Source organism: Saimiri boliviensis, chromosome X (genome assembly GCF_048565385.1).
Source record: "Saimiri boliviensis isolate mSaiBol1 chromosome X, mSaiBol1.pri, whole genome shotgun sequence".
NCBI lineage: Eukaryota > Metazoa > Chordata > Mammalia > Primates > Cebidae > Saimiri > Saimiri boliviensis.
In genome coordinates, this window is record NC_133470.1 from 119,552,022 (window position 1) to 119,574,351 (window position 22,330).

At 38.8% G+C, this 22,330-nt stretch overlaps 1 protein-coding gene across 6 annotated transcripts in view; it reads right to left on the reverse strand.

Moving 5' to 3' along the window:
• The window catches only part of PLS3 (plastin 3), a 99,713-nt gene that overhangs the window by 58,507 nt on the left and 18,876 nt on the right, over positions 1-22,330 (reverse strand). Inside the window, exon 1 of one of the 6 annotated variants that reach the window (XM_003935830.4) lies at positions 2,259-2,340. The exons of 4 other annotated variants lie outside the window; for them this stretch is intronic. The gene's annotated coding sequence lies outside the window, so the exon portion shown is untranslated. Of the gene's footprint in view, positions 1-2,258; positions 2,341-22,330 lie in introns of those variants that run through there. One more of the 6 variants, XM_074391907.1, reaches the window with a different exon arrangement.

The following is a 22,330-nucleotide window of genomic DNA, read 5'->3' on the forward strand; positions in this document are numbered from 1 at the left end:
TTGTTCAATACTTCAATATATTACAGAACTGGTCAAGATGCTTGCGACCTGTCCTTTGAATTTAGCTGAAAGTCAAACAGAAAGAAATATTTTCAGAAGCAGTTTTTACTTGCAATCATTTTAGCATGCAAGCAGCACATTTTACCTTTACAGTCATACATATTGTGTGTACATGTTTTGACAGGCCTCCAATTTATAGATAAAAGTTAACATTTAGAAGTAATATAAATTGCTCCAAACTAAAGGTATATTAACATTTTTTACTGTTAATATTTTTAATATATACAAGAGAAAATGGCACAAAAAACACCCACAAACCCATCACAGATTCTACATTTATCCTGATTTCCTTACATTTGCTTGGTTCATCTATTCTCTCTTCCTGTCCTTTCTTCTCCCTCCCTCCTTCCTGTGTCTCTTCCCTGAATTATTTTAAAGCAAATCTCAGAAATCCTGTGATTTCACCCCTACATAGCTATTAAGAAATGAGTTCATTTTTCCGGAAATACCTCTATTCTGTGTTATAACTGATCATTACGTGGATTCTAATTGATCTTTTGTTTTGTTTTGTTTTCAGTACCCATTTGTATGAGTCATTTAAACCCCAAAGGGTGCCCAATCCTGTGTCATTTCCTGAAGGAACCTCAAATACGTCCAATTTAGGTAAAAGTTTCTTTTCCTCTTTTTGTACTTTATAAACAAAGATAAGATCTGAAAGCAATGGCTGTTTAAAAATAAATTAATATATAGCTTTTTCCAATAATAGAAATATGCAATTCCATTTGATTGGATTAAAAACACATTTAAATGTTTCTCAGGCAAGTATTTTGCAACTTTTTAATGCAAGTCTGAATTACGGTCTAAAAGCCTCTTTTCCTGTGATGAAAAATACTATTTCAAACCCAAAGACACAACAAAAATACACCTCTCCTTCCCCTATCTTCATAAAGCTAAGGTACATTAACTAACTTCTTAGACTGAAATAGCCCACTTTCCTTTTAAAAGGTCTAATGTCTTCCATATCTCCTAAGTAAACTTTTACCATCTACCCTCAAAAATCTGAATTTATGGGAAAATAAATCTGCTGCTAATCAAATGAATTTTCATACCTAAGAAGTATTTCCAGTTTCCTTTCTTATGAAAATTAACAAATATCTGAGTGAAGCCAAGGGCAACTTTCAGGGGTGTGTGAGGGGTGGGGTGAGGTGGTGTGTGTGTGTGTGTGTGTGTGTGTGTGTGTGTGTGAGAGAGAGAGAGAGAGAGAGAGAGATGCTAGGCAAGATCAGACTAGTTACCATGCTTCATTTCAATTCAAAATAAAAATGCCACAAAATACTGTGACCTTCAACTTAAATTACTACATACACTAAGCAGAAAGCTATCTGCAAGTCACTGAAAATGCCTCCTGCAGTGTTATATACCTTGCTTATATGTTAGCAAATACAGCACTTGCTAATTGAAAAAAACTGGTTCATTTTGTTTCATACTTCCCTTTTTACTTCACATGTGCATACTAAGTAAAACCAAGAGGGGACTCAACTCATAACCAAGAGGGGATTCAACTCAGAGTAAGGATTGACTATATAACTAGCTATACTTCCCTTGGCCAGAAATATGGGGAAATTAAACTTATATGACTACCATGTGATGGAAAACCCTGAGGTATCTGAGCACCAGAAATCACTATTGCTGTCAAGTACCAATAACACCATCAAAATTTAATCACCAGTGATTTTTATTATTTAATAAACATTAAGACAACTGCTTGATTTAACTCACTTCGGAAGAGTTGAATACCAATCTAATCATGACACGTACTATCATGACAGCCACTTCAATCTCTATTTTACAGAGTTTTGAAAAACCATTTAACTGAGATCAAAGGCATTTGAAATCCCAACCCCAACACAAATATAGACAATAATTTAGATTATTGTCTATATTAGAGTTTTAGATACCTAACTTGATTTCAAAACACATTTTTTAAAAGTGTAAACTTTCTAAGCAGTCTCTAAAGAAAAATACAGAGTACACACAGAACACATTAGATTCCAAACTTCAAAATTTTCTCTTAACACAAATTTGATTCTACTTCAGTAAATAATATTTTTAAGGTGACTCCAAATGTTTAACTAGCAAAAGAAATAACAGTAATTTCAAGCTTTTTAAAGTAAATTTCTACTTAATCATTTAGTATTTAAATTTAGATTTAGTAATCTGAAAGTTAGAACCTGTCAAAATAATATTATTATAGTTACCCGCTGAGAGCAAACTTGGTGCTTTCCTTCCTGGCAGCACTGACAGACAGAACCTTCTCCCACGCCCAGAAGAGCAATCTGGAAACCCAACATTCTTCTTACAATTGCAACTTTAGAGAGCAAGTCACAACACTTCCTGCTAGAAAAAGAGAACACCCTGACAAAAGAATGATACAATACTTACGAATCCCCTTCCTGTCAGCCTGGCAGTATTTGGCGAGGAATTTAATAAATTCTAACCTAAACGCAGCACTTAGAGAAAAATTTTCTTTTCTTTTTTTTCCCCAAAACCATACAAGGGCTCAAGGCAATTTAAAGTTAGTTCAGGTCAAATAGCTACAACCCATATACCTATTTAGAGTTTGAACAGTAGCCAAGTAACCTGCTTATTTTAGAACACATGGAACAGCTTCTCCCCAGTGCCCAAGTCACTCGTCCATAGTCAAGAACATTACTTGCAAAGGCAAATTAACTCTCAGACCACTCGCTTACAGTCTCTATTATTCATTTTGATCCATACACAACATTTACACCCCATATGCTAAGGCGCTATGGCATTGATTTCAAGTATATACATTTTGATTTACATAAAAAATGTAAGCTCTTCTGTGTAGGAACTATATTTTCTGCTAGAATAGCACACAGGAACTAAGCCAACATTTGCTGAACTGAATAATTTTCTAATTGAGAGGTGTAGTAAAGAGGTCTAAAGCCAGATTGGGTTCAAATCCTGGCTTCACAGTTTATTAACTGCAAATTGCTTAAAACTCTTCTGCCCTATTTTCTCACCCCAGGATGAAGATAAGAGCAACTCCATCATATCACAGTTTACTATTGGTTGTAAGGCTTAAATGATTTAATATGTGTCATAAATTTAGATCACAGCTTGGCACATGGTAAGTACTAGGTATGTGATAACTGCTCTCATTATTGAAATTTGCCTTTAACTGGCCTAGCAGTATAATCAGTGAATTGCTAAATTAGGCAACTGGTTAGTTGTGAATGCCTTTTATGAGACAGATCAATTGGAGCACTGGGCTAGGCTGAGAAGGCTGCTTCAGTACTGACATAGGGCAAGTTAATAATCTAAGAGGAAATGCAGCAGGGTCTTAGGAGTCTGACAGATTTGTAAGTCTATGTGACCCTGAACAAATTACTTAACTTCTCGGCACCCCTGTTTCATATCTATAACAATGGAGCTATTCCGCATATTTCCCAAATCCACACGATGACCCAATGGGAAGATATAAATACATAACAGTGTCTGGGTCCAGCAAGGTACGGCTCAGTAAGTGGCAGATATTATTATCATCTGTCCAGGATAAAGCATGCATAATGCCACCTGCTGCTCTAATCTACCTCATGAGAATGAAAGAGAGACAATAGATACTCTAGTCCTTCATAAATAATATACAACAAAGTGAAGCATTTTATGATAGCATACTGAACTCTCAGCATAAGAAGGTGACTTATGAAAGTGTGAAAAGGAGCCCTTACTGGATTGTCCCTATCATGAGGCAGACGGTGTTCTCCTGTCCTCATCACTAACCACCAACAGCAGACACTGGGTTACATTTTGCCTCCTTCATGGAAGTCCTTTAATCTATTTCACCAATCACAAAACCTTCGTGAAATATCAAAAGGCAACACAATCCAGAAGAAAAGGAATATTATGGCAGGAGTCAGAGGACATGTTTTTCCATGTGTCCTTGTTGCTGACTCACTATGTGAATGAAGCTTTTTCAACTTTTCTGTGTCTCAAATTCTCCATTTCTAAAACAAGCATAGAACTATCTGCCTGTGGCCTATCGGGGAATAGTAGGTAACTACCAAGAATTTTGAATTAATTGGAAGAATGTGTGTTATCCTGCATTTTTCAGACAGAGAAAACTGGGGCACAGGCAACTGCCTCAGGTAAGAAGACAGTATCAGTTTAGACCAGAAATGTTGGTTTCTCCCCAGCCTTACCTTTTCTTCAGCCACACCTGTTGCCTCAAACCACTGAGACGGGTCTGTCTCAAATGCTACATAACCACCCTTTTCAGATATGTAGCAGTATCATTGAGGAAATTAATGTTTTAAATACGTAATTCATTTTAGAAAACAGCTTTCTCTATAAGAAACAAGGTTTGCAGGTTGCTGTAACAGTGCTACTTAAAAACTGTTTCATTGACTTTTCCTTCCCTGGTCATCTGGAATATATATGCTCTCCAGCTTTCTAAACTCCAAGGTTAATCTTCGTTCAGTGTGATCTGTCAACACCAACTTGCTAATTCTAAAGTCTCTTCACCTTAACATAATAGCATTTATTTCTACTGTAAAACATTGTAGTTAAAGTTCTAGGAATAGATATGCCCTTCAAAAAGGCACGTCTTCTACTTAGTAAATGCTAGGTAGGACATTTCCTAAAAGATAGTTTTTCGTTTTTTGTTTTTAGATGGAGTCTCTGTCACCCAGGCTGGAGTGCAGTGGCTCAGTCTCAGCTCACTGCAACCTCTGCCTTCTGGGTTCTAGCTATTCTCCTGTCTCAGTCTCCCGAGTAGCTGGAATTACAGGCACCTACCACAATGCCTGACTAATTTTTGTATTTTTAGTAGAGACAGGGTTTCACCATGTTGGCAAGGCTCATCCAGATCTCCTGACCTCAGGTGATCCACCCACCTTGGCCTCCCTAAGTGATGGGATTACAGGCTTGAGCAACTGTGCCTGGCCTAAAAGACAGATCTACCACATCAGTAATTTAACCAGTTTTAGCATGTGGCCCATTTTGTAAACTTCTATCTCACTCACCATCTGAGGTGTGTATGGGTATGTGTGTAAAGAGGGCGGTGGGGAGCGTGTCTGTGTATGTGCATGTGTGTGAACAGGATCTCAGTTTTTACTATGGGTAATGAACACTGGTTTGGGAATGTAAGATAGTGGCAAGGGTTCTGTAATAAATTCTACATTTTCATCAGCAGGCCACAGAATGAAAACAGCTTTTACATTGCGTCCCAAATTCATCAAAATGAATGCTAAGGAAAGCCGATGGAAACCAAATTCTCACTCTCTCTAGATGTTACAAACAGAAACCAAAAAGTTAAGGGTTCAGGCCGGGCATTAAGAGTTCAGTCCGGGCCAGTCATGGTGGCTCACACCTGTAATCCCAGCACCTTGGGAGGCCGAGGAGGGTGGATCACCTGGGGTCAGCAGTTCGAGACCAGCCTGGGCAACATTATGAAACCCTGTCTCTACCAAAAATACAAAAAAGCCGGGTGTGGTGGTGTGTGCTTGTAGTCCCAGTTACTCGGGAGGCTGAGGCAAGAGATGGGCTTGAACTCCGGAGGTAGAGGTTGCAGTGAGCAGAGATTGTGCCACTGCACTCCAGCCTAGGTCACAGAGTGAGACTTCATCTCAAAAAACAAACATAAAGTTAAGAGTTCACCCACATGCACTTGTGGACACACTCCCACCGCAGGGTGGAAAGAAAAGTCACACCCTAAAAAGTTACAGAAGTTTCATGTAAGTATCAGTGGGATATGTAGCTGGAACACAAGAGCTAGGCATAGTATTTCTAAAGTCTCTTACAACTTTCATCCAGACATCATGCTCTCCACCACACCCAGCACTAGGTATACTTTCCGTGTGTTACATGTACGTTGGAGGCCTCTCCCACTGTGCTTAATAATACACCTCAACAACACTCATCTATTTTCCTTAGATGAAACAGGATTTTTTCCATCTTCATGACTTATAAAAACAAAGCAAACAGAAAGAAAAGAAGAAAAAAAAGGAAAAAAAAAGCAAGCAAACATAGTGAGTGAAGCATAGAAGCAAAGGGATCTAACACATAAAACAGGCAACAAGTTTACATTTAAGAAACTGCTACTGTAATTTTGGGACACTATTGGAAAATTTAGGAAATTCATGCCAGGCACAGCATTAGGTATATAAACTTGTTGCATGGATGTGTCAATTTTAATAAAGTCACTTATGTAATTAATTTTTTCATATTTGGGGAAAATAAGTCAGAATATATCTTAATTTCAATATTCTGGCTGGGCGTGGTAGCTGGTGCTTGTAATCCCAGAACCTTCAGAGGCAGAGGCAGAGGCAAGTGGATCACTTTAGCCCAGGAGTTTGAGAGCAGCCTGAGCAACATGGCAGAACAACAACAAAAAATTAGCTGGGCATGGTGGCTGTCGCCTGTAGTCCCTGCTACTTGGGAGGCTGAGGTAGGAGAATAGCTTGAGCCCAGGAGGTGAGCTGTGATTGCACCACTGCATTCCGGTCTGGGCGACAGAGTAAGACTGTATCAAAAGAAAATATAAAATTCAATATTCCAAGGGCGGTCTCCCCGAGAGTATTTATTAGCTCTTTATTTGTGTAACTAAGTAATCAAAATTTTAAGATAAAGAAAAGGTCAAAATACATTGAACTATAAATGGGGCAAGGAACGGATTTAAAAAGGCATACATGCTCTGTTCATAGCTAATAAAAACATATAAAGGAATAACTCACATGCTCTACAATTTTCTGCCCTGAGGGTCTCCAGCTCACCCAAACAAGAAAAGAAAAGAAAGGGGAATGGGAGAAGTGAAGGGGGAGGGCAAAGGGATAAGCAGGGAAACAACAAAAAACCCAACTCAGCAGTTCCTAAACTTTTTGGCCTCAGGATCTAAGAATCCCAATGAGCTTGGTAACACATGGGTTAGATCTATCAGTGTATTTGTCACATCAAAAATGGCAACTAGGAAACTTTTAAGATATTTACTTATTTAAAAATAATAAGCCCATTACAGGTTAACATAAGCTTTTAAGTGAAAAATAACTATATTTTGAAAGAAAGTGTGGTGAGAAGAGTGGCATTGTTTACATTGTTACAAATCGCTTTAATGTTTAACCTAGTACAAGAAAGCTGGGTTTTTATATCTGCTTTTGCATTCAACCTTTTGCAATACCAGTTTTGGTTCTAGTGTATGAAGAACATCTGGCCTCCTGTTATATATATACTCTTGTAAAATGAAAGAAATATTTTAAGACACTTTCCAGATACTTACAGATATTCTTCAATACCACATCAAAACTTGAGAAGTGGTAGTTTCTTAAAGGTTGGCTGCAATGTAGAGTCTGGTAAACTATCAATGATTTTTTCAAAATCTATTCATCTATCTTGCACTTAGAATGGGCCTTTTACCCATGCTTGATTTTGTAGCATCACACATTGGTCATTTGGAAAAATATTGTTTCACTATGTGGGTCTTCCAAATGCTAACACACTTTATTATACAAAATCTAACAAATCATTTTCATTAATTATACTGTCAACTTCATTAGAAAAGTCTAAGTATTGATCGGATACAATGGTGACCAATGAAAGTTCTCAAAAACTTGAATTTTGCTTGAAAGCTCTAATTTTAGCATTGGCAACAAATACTCTCAGTTGTTTCCCTCGCAGTGACAGGCACACTTGGTTCATTTTTAAATAAAGTATCTGTCAGATACTTGGGTCTGAATAATCAATCAGTTAATTCAACCTTTCAAAGTAAAAAAGGTTTTCTATTTTTAAAAAGGCAGCTAGTTTAGCTCACAACTCAAGCAGCTGCACAAGTACTTTCCCTTAAGACAATCATCACAATCATCATATATTTATATGCAGCAGAAATACTTTACAGGTACGTCTCATCTCATCAGACACAGTATTAAAAAGATGCATACCTAAGAATTGAGATTTAATACAATTATTTTTTCCTGCTTCATCAAGTACATTTGTAAATGCATGTTGTAAGATTTTGTTTCTAAAGGCGATGGTATGGTGCTGAGGAATACAATGGCTATTACTACAGTGTGGTGCCACAACTTTGATTCAGCAGTTTTGCCCACTATTGCTTTTGCATCATCAGTGCAAATGTTAACACAGTGAAAAAGCAAATAACAATTTGGTTTTATCATGAAAGTAGTTTTAACCCCCAAGAGCCCATGCACCACACTTTTTGAAAACTAGTGCTTTACTCAGTAATATTTATGAAGGAGCCATCTAACTTTAGAGACAACAAACCTATAAGGTACGTAGGTTTTAACAAGAATTTTGAAACTGAAAATAAAATTAACAAAATTGCTTATCTAGGTTTTAACCTGAGTTTTGTACTTTTGAACTGTGAAAAAGAAAAAACATCTCTTTAATATCAATTCAGGGAAGACAAATATCTACAGCTTATCTACTTCAAAGCACATTTTGCTGAATCAGGTTCATGTCCAAAAGGCACGGCTTTATCATGACAGTCATGACATAACATGTAGTTACATGACAGTGCTGTTTAGAAACTTTTAATAAAAATTTTTTTAAAAGACTAAAGAAGATATATGTTACAAAATGAGTTAACCTCCAGTTCATACACAACAAATTAGATTTTTCTTCTGATAAGCGGTCAAGAATTTCTGTCTCTTGCATAAATTAGCACAGAAAGGGTTTAAAAGTAAAACTCCATATGAAATGTAAACACTACTATCTTAAAATATTAAAAACTAAGTGTACTAGAGTATTTATGGGTAAAACAATATGTGGATTATTTTTTATTTTATTTTATTTTATTTTATTTTATTTTATTTTATTTTATTTTTATTTTAAAGCAAATCTCAAATAAGAAGGGGAGAGCGATGTTGGGAAGATGGCCGCCTAAGAACAGCTCAGGACTTCAGCTCCCAGTGAAAGTGCAGAGGGTGAGTGGACGCCGCATTTCCAGACGAACTCTTATTGCCCACAGACCAGGAGATACCCAGGCAGAGGGGTCGCCAGCGTCGCAGTCCCAGCCGGTGCGGCTGTTTTGGCCCCCGCGGGGCTGATTCCGCCCGCGCGGCTGCTGTGACCACTCCCTGTTGCTGCGGTTCTCCGTACAAAAGCCACTGGTCTGGGAGCCCTCTTAGCTGGCGAGCAGAGCCCTGAGACGGCAGAGTTGCCCATTCATCTGAAATAGCGAGTCAGGCCAGGAGATTCCTAGGTAAAATATCCGCCAGGAGGCGGCGCCGCGGTTTGAGCCGACTCCCTGTGTCACAGCACGGGAGATCCCGGCGCCTTTTCAACAAGCGACCAGAACGCGGGGTCGTTCAACTTAAAAGAAAAGACTGGAGTCAGGGAGCCAGGTGATCAGGCTCGGTTGGTCCCACCCCTCCACCCCCAACAACAACGAAAACAAAAACAGTAATTGGAAACCCTCTGGGTTGAGCCCTTCAAACCAAGCACAGCTGAACCGGGATGGTCCGGCTCCGTGGGGGAGGGGCTTCCACTATTACTGAGACTCTCCACCTCTACGGAGGCAGGCTGCCGTTGCCGAGGCAACCCGCCGTTGCTGAGGCAACCTGCCACAACAGAGAGAGTCCTCCATAACACAGGCGGGGCCACCATTGCCTAGACAGTTCTAACTACGCCCATATAAAAAGGACTACAGGGAAGAGCTCAGGGCAGCTGGGCGGAGCCCACAGCAGCTCAGCAAAGCCCCTGCGGGCAGGAAGTGGCTAGGCGTGCTGCTAGCTGGGCGGGTCAGACCTGAAAGAAAAATCAAAAAAGGCAGTAGTGCAACGGAAACTCATAAAGCTCCAACTCCCTGGGACAGAGACAGACAACAGGTGGATAAACCCACAAAAATGGGAAGAAACCAGCCCAAAAAGGATGAAAACTCCCGAAACCAGAACACCTCTCCTCCTAAAAGGGATCACAACTCCTCACCAGCAAGGGAACCAGACCAGATGGAGAAGGAGGGTGATGAAATGACAGAATCAGACTTCAGAAGGTAGGTAGTAAGAAACTACAGTGAGCTAAAAGAACATGTTCTAACCCAACGCAAAGAAAAGAGGAACCTTGAAAAAAGATTGGACGAACTGCTGACGAGAATGGACAGCATAGAGAGGAGTATAAGTGAATTGATGGAGCTGAAAAACGCAACACGAGAACTTCGTGAAGCATGTACAAGCTTCAACAGCCAAATTGACCAAGCAGAAGAAAGGATATCAGAGGTCGAAGATCAACTCAATGAAATAAAAAGAGAAGGCAAGAACAGAGAAAAAAGCGCAAAAAGGAATGAACAAAATCTTCAAGAACTGTGGGACTATGTGAAAAGACCTAATCTACGTCTGATTGGTGTACCTGAATGTGATGAAGAGAATGAATCCAAGCTGGAAAACACTCTTCAGGATATTATCCAGGAAAACTTCCCCAACCTAGCAAGGCAGACCAATATTCAAATCCAGGAAATACAGAGAACACCATAAAGATATTCCTCAAGAAGAGCAACCCCAAGGCACATAATCGTCAGATTCACCAGGGTTGAAATGAAAGAGAAAATGCTAAGGGCAGCCAGAGAGAAAGGTCGGGGTACCCACAAAGGGAAGCCCATTAGACTCACAGCAGATCTCTCAGCAGAAACCCTACAAGCCAGAAGAGATTGGGGGCCAATATTCAACATCCTTAAAGAAAAGAACTTTCAACCCAGAATCTCCTATCCAGCCAAACTAAGCTTCATAAGTGAAGGAAAAATAAAATCCTTTGTGAACAAGCAAGCACTCAGAGATTTCATCACCACCAAACCTGCTCTACAAGAACTCCTGAAAGAGGCTCTACACATAGAAAGGAACAACCAGTACCAGCCACTCCAAAAACACACCAAATGGTAAAAGAGCATCAACACAATCAAGAATCTGCATCAACTAACCAACAAAACAGCCAGGTAGCATCAAAATGACAGCATCAAATTCACACATAACAATACTATCCCTAAATGTCAATGGACTAAATGCCCCAATCAAAAGACACAGACTGGCAAACTGGATAAAAAGCCAAAACCCATCAGTGTGCTGTATCCAGGAAACCCATCTTACATGCAAGGATACACAAAGGCTCAAAATAAAGGGATGGAGGAAGATCTACCAAGCAAATGGAGAGCAAAAAAGGGCAGGAGTTGCAATTCTCATCTCTGATAAAATAGACTTTAAAGCAACAAAGATCAAAAGAGACAAAGAAGGACATTACACAATGGTAAAAGGATCACTGCAACAAGAAGAGCTAACGATCCTAAATATATACGCACCCAATACAGGAGCACCCAGATACATAAGGCAAGTTCTTAATGACTTACAAAGAGACTTAGACTCCCACACAATAATAGTGGGAGACTTTAACACCCCATTGTCAATATTAGACAGATCAACCAGACAGAAAATCAACAAGGATATCCAGGACCTGAATACAGACCTGGAACAAGCAAACCTAATAGACATTTACAGAACTCTCCACCCCAAATCCACAGAATATACATTCTTCTCAGTACCACATCACACCTACTCTAAAATTGACCACATAATTGGCAATAAATCACTCCTCAGCAAATGCAAAAGAACAGAAATCATAACAAACAGTCTCTCAGACCACAGTGCAATCGAGTTAGAACTCAGAATGCAGAAACTAACTCAGAACCGCACAGCTTCATGGAAACTGAACAACTTGCTCTTGAATGTTGACTGGATAAACAATGAAATGAAGGCAGAAATAAAGATGTTCTTCGAAACCAATGAGAACAAAGACACAACATACCAGAATCTCTGGGACACACTTAAAGCAGTCTCTAGAGGAAAATATATAGCAATGAGTGCCCACATGAGAAGAAAGGAGAAATCTAAAATTGACACCCTATCATCAAAATTGAAAGAGCTAGAGGAGCAAGATCAAAAAAACTCAAAACCTAGCAGAAGACAGGAAATAACTAAGATCAGAGCAGAACTGAAGGAAATAGAGACACAAAAAACTCTTCAAAAAATCAATAAATCCAGGAGCTGGTTTTTTGAAAAGATCAACAAAATAGACAGACCACTAGCCAGATTAATAAAAAAGAAAAGAGAGAATAACCAAATTGATGCAATAAAAAACGATAAAGGGGATATCACCACAGATTCCACAGAAATCCAAACCATCATCAGAGATTATTACAAACAACTCTATGCACATAAACTAGTAAACCTGGAAGAAATGGATAAATTCCTGGACACCTGCATCCTCCCAAGCCTAAACCCGGAAGAAGCCGAAACCCTGAATAGACCAATAACATGGTCTGAAGTCGAGGCAGCAATAAAGAGCCTACCACCCAAAAAAAACCCAGGTCCAGATGGGTTCACAGCTGAATTCTACCAGACATACAAAGAGGAGCTGATACCATTCCTTCTGAAACTATTCCAGACAATCCAAAAAGAGGGAATCCTTCCCAAATCATTTTACGAGACAAACATCATCCTGATACCAAAACCCGGCAGAGACTCAACAGGAAAAGAAAATTTCAGGCCAATATCCATGATGAACATAGATGCAAAAATCTTCAATAAAATACTGGCAAACTGATTGCAACAGCATATCAAAAAGCTCATCCACCATGTTCAAGTAGGATTCATCCTGGGGATGTAAGGCTGGTTCAACATACGCAAGTCCATAAACGTAATTCACCACATAAACAGAACCAAAGACAAAAACCACATGATTATCTCAATTGATGCAGAGAAGGCTTTCAACAAAATTCAACAACCATTTATGCTAAAAACCCTCAATAAACTAGGTATTGACGGAAAGTATCTCAAAACAATAAAAGCTATTTACGATAAACCAACTGCCAATATCATACTGAATGGGCAAAACCTGGAAGCATTCCCTTTAAAATCTGGCACTAGACAAGGATGCCCTCTCTCACCACTCCTATTCAATATAGTACTGGAAGTTCTAGCCAGAGCAATCAGGCAAGAAAAAGAAATAAAGTGTATCCAAATTGGAAAGGAGGAAATCAAATTGTCTCTATTTGCAGATGACATGATTGTATATCTGGAAGACCCCATCATCTCAGCCCAAAGTCTCCTGAAACTGATAAACAACTTCAGCAAAGTCTCAGGATACAAAATCAACGTGCAAAAATCACAAGCATTCCTATACACCAGTAATAGACTTCAAGAGAGCCAAATCAAGAACGAACTGCCATTCACAGTTGCTACAAAGAGAATAAAATACCTAGGAATACAACTAACAAGGAACGTAAAGGACCTCTTCAAGGAGAACTACAAGCCATTGCTCAACGAAATAAGAGAGGATACAAACAGATGGAGAAACATTCCATGTTCATGGTTAGGAAGAATCAACATCGTGAAAATGGCTATACTGCCCAAAGTAATTTACAGATTCAACGCTATTCCCATCAAGCTACCAAAGACCTTCTTCACAGAACTGGAAAAAAACACCTTAAACTTCATATGGAACCAAAAGAGAACCCGCATAGCCAAGTCAATTCTAAGCAAAAAGAACAAAGCAGGAGGCATCACACTACTGGACTTCAAACTATACTACAAGGCTACAGTAATCAAAACAGCATGGTACTGGTACCAAAACAGAGATATAGATCAATGGAACAGAACAGAGGCCTCAGAGGAAATACAACATACCCACAACCATCTGATCTTTGACAAACCTGACAAAAACAAGCAATGGGGAAAGGACTCCCTGTTTAATAAATGGTGTTGGGAAAACTGGCTAGCCATGTGCAGAAAGCAGAAACAGGACCCCTTCCTGACACCTTACACCAAAATTAACTCCAGATGGATTAAAGACTTAAACATCAGACCTAATACCATAAAAACCTTACAAGAAAATCTAGGCAAAACCATTCAGGACATAGGTGTAGGCAAGGACTTCATGACCAAAACGCCAAAAGCAATGGCAACAAAAGCCAAAATAGACAAATGGGACCTAATCAAACTCCACAGCTTCTGCATGGCAAAGGAAACAGTCAGTAGAGTGAATCGGCAACCAACAGAATGGGAAAAAATTTTTGCAGCCTACCCATCTGACAAGGGGCTGAAATCCAGAATTTACAAAGAACTAAAGCAGATCTACAAGAAAAAAACAAACAAGCCCATTCAAAAATGGGCGAAGGATATGAACAGATACTTTACAAAAGAAGACATACAGGAGGCCAACAAACATGTGAAAAAATGCTCATCATCACTGGTCATCAGAGAAATGCAAATCAAAACCACATTGAGATACCATCTCACACCAGTAAGAATGGCGATCATTAAAAAATCGGGAAACAACAGATGCTGGAGAGGATGTGGAGAAATGGGAACACTTTTACACTGTTGGTGGGAATGTAAATTAATTAATCCATTGTGGAAGACAGTGTGGCGATTCCTCAAGGACCTAAAAATAGAAATCCCATTTGACCCAGCAATCCCATTACTGGGTATATATCCAAAGGATTATAAATCATTCTACTACAAGGACACGTGCACACGAATGTTCATTGCAGCACTGTTTACAACAGCAAAAACCTGGAACCAACCCAAATGCCCAACGATGATAGACTGGATAGGGAAAATGTGGTACATATACACCATGGAATATTACGCAGCCATCAAAAACGATGAGTTCACGTCCTTTGTAGGGACATGGATGAACCTGGAAACCATCATTCTCAGCAAACTGACACAAGAGCAGAAAATCAAACACCGTATATCCTCACTCATAGGCGGGTGTTGAACAATGAGAACACATGGACACAGGGAGGGGAGCACTACACACTGGGGTCCGTTGGGGGGAAATGGGGGAGGGGCGGGGGGGTAGGAAGAGCTAGCATGGGGAGAAATGACAGATACAGGTGAGGGGACGGAAGGCAGCAAACCACACTGCCATGTGTGTACCTATGCAACAATCTTGCATGTTCATCATATGTACCCCAAAACCTAAAAGGCAATAAAAAAAAAAAAAAGAAAGAAGGGGAGAGCAAAGATGAAATAAGAACATAAAATACTGATAATTGTTAAAGCTTGGAGTTCCTAATGCTATTTTTCATAATATGTTTGAATAAGTCCATAAAAATAAATTTTTAGGCCTGGCATGGTGGCTCACGCCTGTAATCCTAGCACTTTGAGAGGCCAAGGAGGGCTGATAACGAAGCCAGGAGATTGAGACCATCCTGGCTAACACGGTGAAACCCCGTCTCTACTAAAAATACAAAAAATTAGCCTGGCATGGTGGCACGTGCCTGTAGTCCCAGCTACTCTGGAGGCTGAATTGGGAGAATCACTTGAACCTGGGAGGTGGAGGTTGCAGTGAGCTGAGATTGCACCACTGCACTCCAGCATGGGTGACGGTGTGAGACTCTATTTCCAAATAAATAAATAAATAAAATAAGTTTAAAAAAATTTCTGCTTTATAACGTCCTTGGGATTTTGTAGAGCAAAATTAAATTTTCTGGCACATATTTATTCAATAGATAAATACTGATTAAGCATCTATTCTATAAAAGGCACTACAGTAGTTGGCATCGGGAAATACGAGGATTTCTGCAACATGCTTTTCATATCCTCAAGGGGCTCAGAATGGCTGTGTCTGTCCCTAAAATGGGTATAATGCTTCCACTATGACTTTTCTAAGGGGTATTTATTTATGTAATTACAAAGTACAACTTGAGCCAATTGAATTGCGAGTCACTATAATGCAATTTTAAGAAAAAAAAAAAAAAAAAAAAAAAAGAAAGGGAAATGGTGTACGAAAGAAAATATAAAAAGGAAACAAAAAATAAGAAATGAGCCTTTGCCTGGTTTCCCTCTATAAAAGGAAACCAAAAAGAGATGTGAGCAAATATGGGCATGACCACATCATTTTTCCACCACAACCCACCATCTTATTTCACTTCAGGACAGGAACCATCATGTCATCTCCTTTGAGTCAGCTCTTGTGCTACTCACAGAGGCAAAAATAACTGAGCAATACATTCATTTTCCACAGGGAGCATTAAATACATTTAAGTATTCTATAATTTTTCAAATGACAGAAGTTACTTTTACAAATGCCATGACTTGACATTAATTTCCAGGGCTACTTGGTCCTTTCACCACCTCCGCTCAATACAAATTAAGCCCATTCTCAAGAATTAATCCACAAATTAAACTAGTAACATTCCTCAAGAGGTCTAAGTATAACACTGATAAATGAAAACTATAAATGATCATCACAGAAGAAAATATTTACTTTAGTTATCAGCTTCTAGCTTATTGCCCTAGATTCCAAATAAAATGTCATATTTTTCTCCATTCAAGCTGTAGATAAAATGTGCAAAAGTTCTCAAAATTCATTCAGTGAAGGTCTTTAAAAGCTGAGTGATAGCATTAAATAATTTAAAATTGCTCTACTGTTTTAATATTTAATAAGCTCTATGAGGGCTGTGAATTTTTTGTCTGTTTTGTTCAGTAATCTATTTTCAGCTTATAGAACACTGCCTGGCATCCAGTAGCCACTCAACAAATATTCATTAAATGGATGTATGTGGAAGACTTTGAATCCTACAGGAATTAACTCAGTGTCATATATTATAGTGGTTTATTTCATAATCAAGAATAAACTTTTAGCATTTGTCTTTTTAATGCAAAGCAAATAAATAAGGATAAAAGGCATCTACTCTTGCTCCATTGGCTAATCCTATAAAATACAATAATTCCTGAAAGCTAATCTGGCCAAACACATGATAAGTTATATCTTCTAATAGCACCAAATCCATGCTCATATTTGGCAACTGAAATGAATTTCTAAATTTTGCACCTTTAGAAAATAAAGACTTTTGAGAGAAAAGACGTGGAGTGGAAAGTATAAAGAACTCTCAATTTATCAAGTTTTTCCTCAAACTTGCCACACACCCTCCCCAAAAAAGAAAGAAAAATATCTCACTGTCAAGAGTCAAAACATCACTGCATTAGCTTTCCAAATTTTAAAACAACTACTTTTTGACCTCACAAGGAATAACAAAACCTTCAAAAGAAAGAGCCGCTTTAGCATTTCCTGCCAGCTTGCCCTAGTGTAAGATTAACCTTGTCAGTTCTTAGGAAGACATATAAAATCCCCTTTAAATGACTAATTCAGATGAAGTGGTAACATGAAGCCATAGCTTTTATGACTCTGGCTTCTACTTGTTACCAGATGTTGCCATCACTTCAAAGTGTTAAATACATCCATGAAGAATTTCAGATATATTTGCATGTGAAGTATTTTCTGATTTCTGCTATTATTGTGGAGTCACATTCACGGAGAAAAATTGTTGACTTGCTATTTAATAAAACGTCCTTAAGATTCTGAGGTTCACTTTGAGAGCCACTCTGTGTCAGTCTAATTCTTCCATGTAATTCTTGCAAGCACATATATACACGTTCAAAACACAACACAAATTAATTAATTCCATTACATTGGGAGTTTGCCTTGAATGACCCGCTTTATACTTCTTTTGAATTTGGGGTGGTGGGGGGAAACTTTCACAAAAAGTCAGCTGAAAAATCCGAATTTTTTGGTGTGTATGCTTTTGGAATTTCTTCTTCAGACAAGTAGATGGTCCTGAGCTTTACATAATATAGTTTAGAGTTCCTTTGGCAGGTGTTAATTCGACTATTCCACTATGCTTTCTGTTTCTAATCACTACTCTTCTCTGATTAATTTTTTGGCTATGTTGCCATCAAGGTTTCATTAGCCTTTTAAAAATTTTATTTATTTATTCTTTAGACAGGCTCTCCTTCCGTCACTCAGGCTGAGTACAGTGGTGCAATCACAGCTCACTGCAGCCTCAACCTCCCCCAGGTTCAGGTGATCCTATCACCTCCGCATCCTGAGTAGCTGGGACCACAGATGCATACACACCACGCCCAGCTAATCATTTTGTGTTTTTAGTAGAGATGGGCTTTCGCCGTATTGGCCAGGCTGTTCTCAAACTCCTGTCCTCAAGCAATCTGCCTGCCTCGCCTCTTAAAGTGTTGGGATTCAGGCGCGAGCCACTGCACTTGGCCTATTAGCTTAATTTTTAAAAAAATGTTTAAATCTCCAGAGACAGTTTAATTCAGCAACAATGGTTGCTATTTTCTACACATAATGGTCATTGTTAAGTCTGGCTCAACACAGAATTCTGAACACAATGTAGATTTAGCCTTAAGATTGGCTGCAAAAATAACACGGTCTCTTAAAGTATTAATAGCTATATGTTCTTACCATTCAAATGTATGGGAGATACCCTACAAAAATTTGTTTATTGGCCGGGCGCGGTGGCTCAAGCCTGTAATCCCAGCACTTTGGGAGGCCGAGGCGGGTGGATCACGAGGTCGAGAGATCGAGACCAACCTGGTCAACATGGTGAAACCCCGTCTCTACTAAAAATACAAAAAATTAGCTGGGCGTGGTGGCGCGTGCCTATAATCCCAGCTACTCAGGAGGCTGAGGCAGGAGAATTGCCTGAACCCAGGAAGCGGAGGTTGCGGTGAGCCGAGATCGTGCCATTGCACTCCAGCCTGGGTAACAAGAGCGAAACTCCGTCTCAAAAAAAAAAAAAAAAAAAAAAAAAAAAAAAAAAAAAAAATTTGTTTATTTTATTTCTACTGAGATGCCTCAATTGTATGACTTTGAGGAGGGAAGTGAATCCATAAACATAATACTACGCTGGCTCAGAGTACTAGAGACTGGATTGTAACTGACTAGTCTTACTTGTTTGGTGTTTTATTTGGCAATCTGTTACCTGGTACAGCTAAAGTGTCATCATAATGAATTCTGCCACATGTCAAAAAGCGTGGTCTTCACTTCCTAAAAATCATACTGTTAGCAAAAACTAACCTATGCATCAGTAACCACTCTTCCCTCTTCCAGCTAATTACCTTAGAAATAGGCTAAAGCAATTAGCAGAGTTCTTTTGATGAGGTAGACTGCCCTGACTCACTATCTGAGAATTCACTGCTCAAGAAAATGAGGTTTTAAAAGTCTCCCATACATAAAAACAAGCAATGGGGAAAGGACTCCATGTTTAATAAATGCTATTGGGAAAACTGGCTAGCAATGTGCAGAAAGCAGAAACTGGGCCCCTTCCTGTCACCTTACACTAAAATTAACTCCAGATGGATTAAAGATTTAAACATAAAACCTAACACCATAAAAACTCCAGAAGAAAACGTAGGCAAAACCATCCAGGACATAGGCATAGGCAAGGACTTCATGACTAGAACACCAAAAGCAATGACAACAAAAGCCAAGATAGATAAATGGGATCTAATTAAACTTCATAGCTTCTGTACAGCAAAAGAAACAATCATTACAGCAAACTGACAACCAACACAATGGGAAAAAAATTTTGCAATCTACTCATCTGACAAAGGGCTAATATTCAGAATCTACAAAGAACTAAAACAGATATACAAGAAAAAAAAACAAACAAATCCATTCAAACGTGAGCAAAGGATATGAACAGACACTTTTCAAACGAAGACATATATGAGGCCAACAAACATATGAAAAAATGTTCCTCATCACTGGTCATTAGAGAAATGCAAATCAAAACCACATCAAGGTATCATCTCACACCAGTGAGAATGACAATCATAAAAAAATCTGGAGAAAACAGATGCTGGAGAGGATGCAGAGACATAAGAACACTGTTAGACTGTTGGTGGGAGTGTAAACTAGTTCAACCATTGTGGGAGACAGTGTGGAGATTTCTCAAGGATCTAGAAATAGAAATTCCATTTGACCCAGCAATCCCATTACTGGGTATATACCCAAAGGACTATAAATCATTTTATTATAAAGACACATGGACACGTATGTTCATTGCAGCCCTGTGTACAATAGGAAAGACCTGGAAGCAACCCAAATGCTCATCAGTGATAGACTGACAAAGAAAATGTGGTGCATATATACCATGGAATACTACACAGCCATAAAAAACAATGAGTTCGTGTCCTTTGTAGGGACTTGGATGAATCTGGAATGGATCATTCTCGGCAAACGGACACAAGAAGAGAAAACCAAACACCACATGTTTTCACTCACAGGCAGGTGTTGAACAATGAGAACAAGTGGACTCAGGGAGAGGAACATCACACACTGCGGGCAGTGAGGGGGGCCTAGGGGAGGAACATTTGAGGGTGGGGAGGGATAACATGGGGAGAAATGCTGGATATAGCTGAAGGGGGAATGGAGGCAGCAAACCACCTGGTTATGTAGGCACCTGTGCAACAACCCTGCATGACCTCCACATGTACCCTAGAACCTAAAGTAAAAAATAAAAAAGTTTCTCATTATACCAAATAAATTTTAAAATGCAGATAAATTACATGGGAAGAAAGAAATCTGGATATATGTTTAGCATATGAGTACCATTATGCTGCATCTTCTTTAAATGACACTTCCTAAATTATAGTTTTACATTACGTAAGAGGGTTAGGAGTAAGTGAGAAGTAACATATCACTAATACAAGTGATGATAAACTTCACTGTAATGATAACGCTATGAGCCAGATGCTATAACTCGGGGAAGTTTTCACTATAGAAGTAATGCTGCTACTGTAGTTAGGGTAGTACATTTGGACTGTGATTTTCAAATTCCTGCTAAGTCTAACCACTTAATCCCACATTCACAATATTAATATATTTCATTAAAGAATAAAGAGCCAATTTAAATATAAACAAGATGGAAAATATAACCAGAACGTTTTGTTTTGTGCCTACCACCCTGAATCAGTAAGCAGACAGAAGAGTGGAAAAGCTTTATCTTGAGAAAGCAAGACAGAAATGAAAGCATGATCTCATTCAATTTTTCCTCACCCCAAACCAACAAGGTGACATTTTCTCTTCAGTTCTTCTTCAGTCCTAATCAGTTTGACAGCTTTCTTCTTTTTTAAAAACACCTGACAGTAAATTTCTGAGTGTTCTTTTAAATTAAGAAGTTTATCAGATGCTTTTTGTAATTTTTAAGATTTTATTTTGCAGAACCAATGATCAAAGCAGAGAATACGTAATTGTTTTCATTTAAAAACTTTTGAGTTACTATTCAGGAAAATAAACATATTCCAAACCCCAATATCCTAAATTTCAACTCTTTTTCCATTTTGCTATATGGGGAGATGAATTTGTTTGAGAGAACAGAAAAGGTAAACTATACTTTCCTTAACGCAAAACAGTAAGTTTAGGAATCTTATTAACAGCCTTATAAATCTAATGGGTGATCTTAAATATTCCAGAACTAAACCTTCAAAAAATTTTAAATTCAAAAACATATCAGTGATTTAGAACTTGACAGTTAAATACCTAAATCAAAATGTGTCATTACTTTGAAAAACTTCCATTTTGGCCATTAAAAAAGGTCATCCACGTTATGGCTAAAAAGAAACTGCTGCTGGCCAGGCACTGTGACTCACGCCTGTAATCCCAGCACTTTGGGAGGCCAAGGTGGGTGGATATCGAGGTCAGGGGTTTGAGACCAGCCTGGTCAACATAGCGAAACACCGTCTCTACTAAAGATACAAAAAATTAGCCAGGCATGGTGGCACGTGCCTGTAATCCCAGCTACTCAGGAGGCTGAGGCAAGAGAATCGCTTGAATCCAGGAGGCGGAGGTTGCAGTGAGCTGACATCGTGCCATTGCACTCCAGCCTGGGTGACACGGTGAGACTCTGCTGTCAAAAGAAAAAAAAAGAGAAGAGAGGGGAGAGGAGGGAAGAGAAGAGAGGAAAGAAAAGAAAGAAAGGAAAAAAAGAAAGAAAAAGAAACTGTTGGCCAGGTATGGTGGCTCACGCCTGTAATACCAGGATTTTGGGAGGCTGAGGCAGAAGGATTGCTTGAAACCAAGAGTTTGAGACCAGTCTGGGCAACATAGTGGGACCTAATCTCCACACAAAAAATTTAAAAAATAAAAAAGAAACTGCTAATATTCATTCAATAATTTCAAAATCAAAAATACACATTGCTTCAGAAAAGAGCTAGTGTTAAGACTTTGAAAGGTCTAACAAGCTTCTTCTAAAAATTAACATCAAAAGGAACAAGGCTTAGAACACCTAAAACTGCTGAAAAATAAGGTAGGTAGAATCTACCCGGCATTAGGTCAGACTATGTGGCTACAGTAATCAAGACAGCGTGATACTGACAAAGCAATGCATACTCAGAACAATGGAACAGAACAGAGAACTCAGAAATAGATCTACACAAATACGTTAAACTGATTCTTCACAATGGTGCAGAAAAGCTTGTTAGTGGAGGAGGACAAACATAGACCA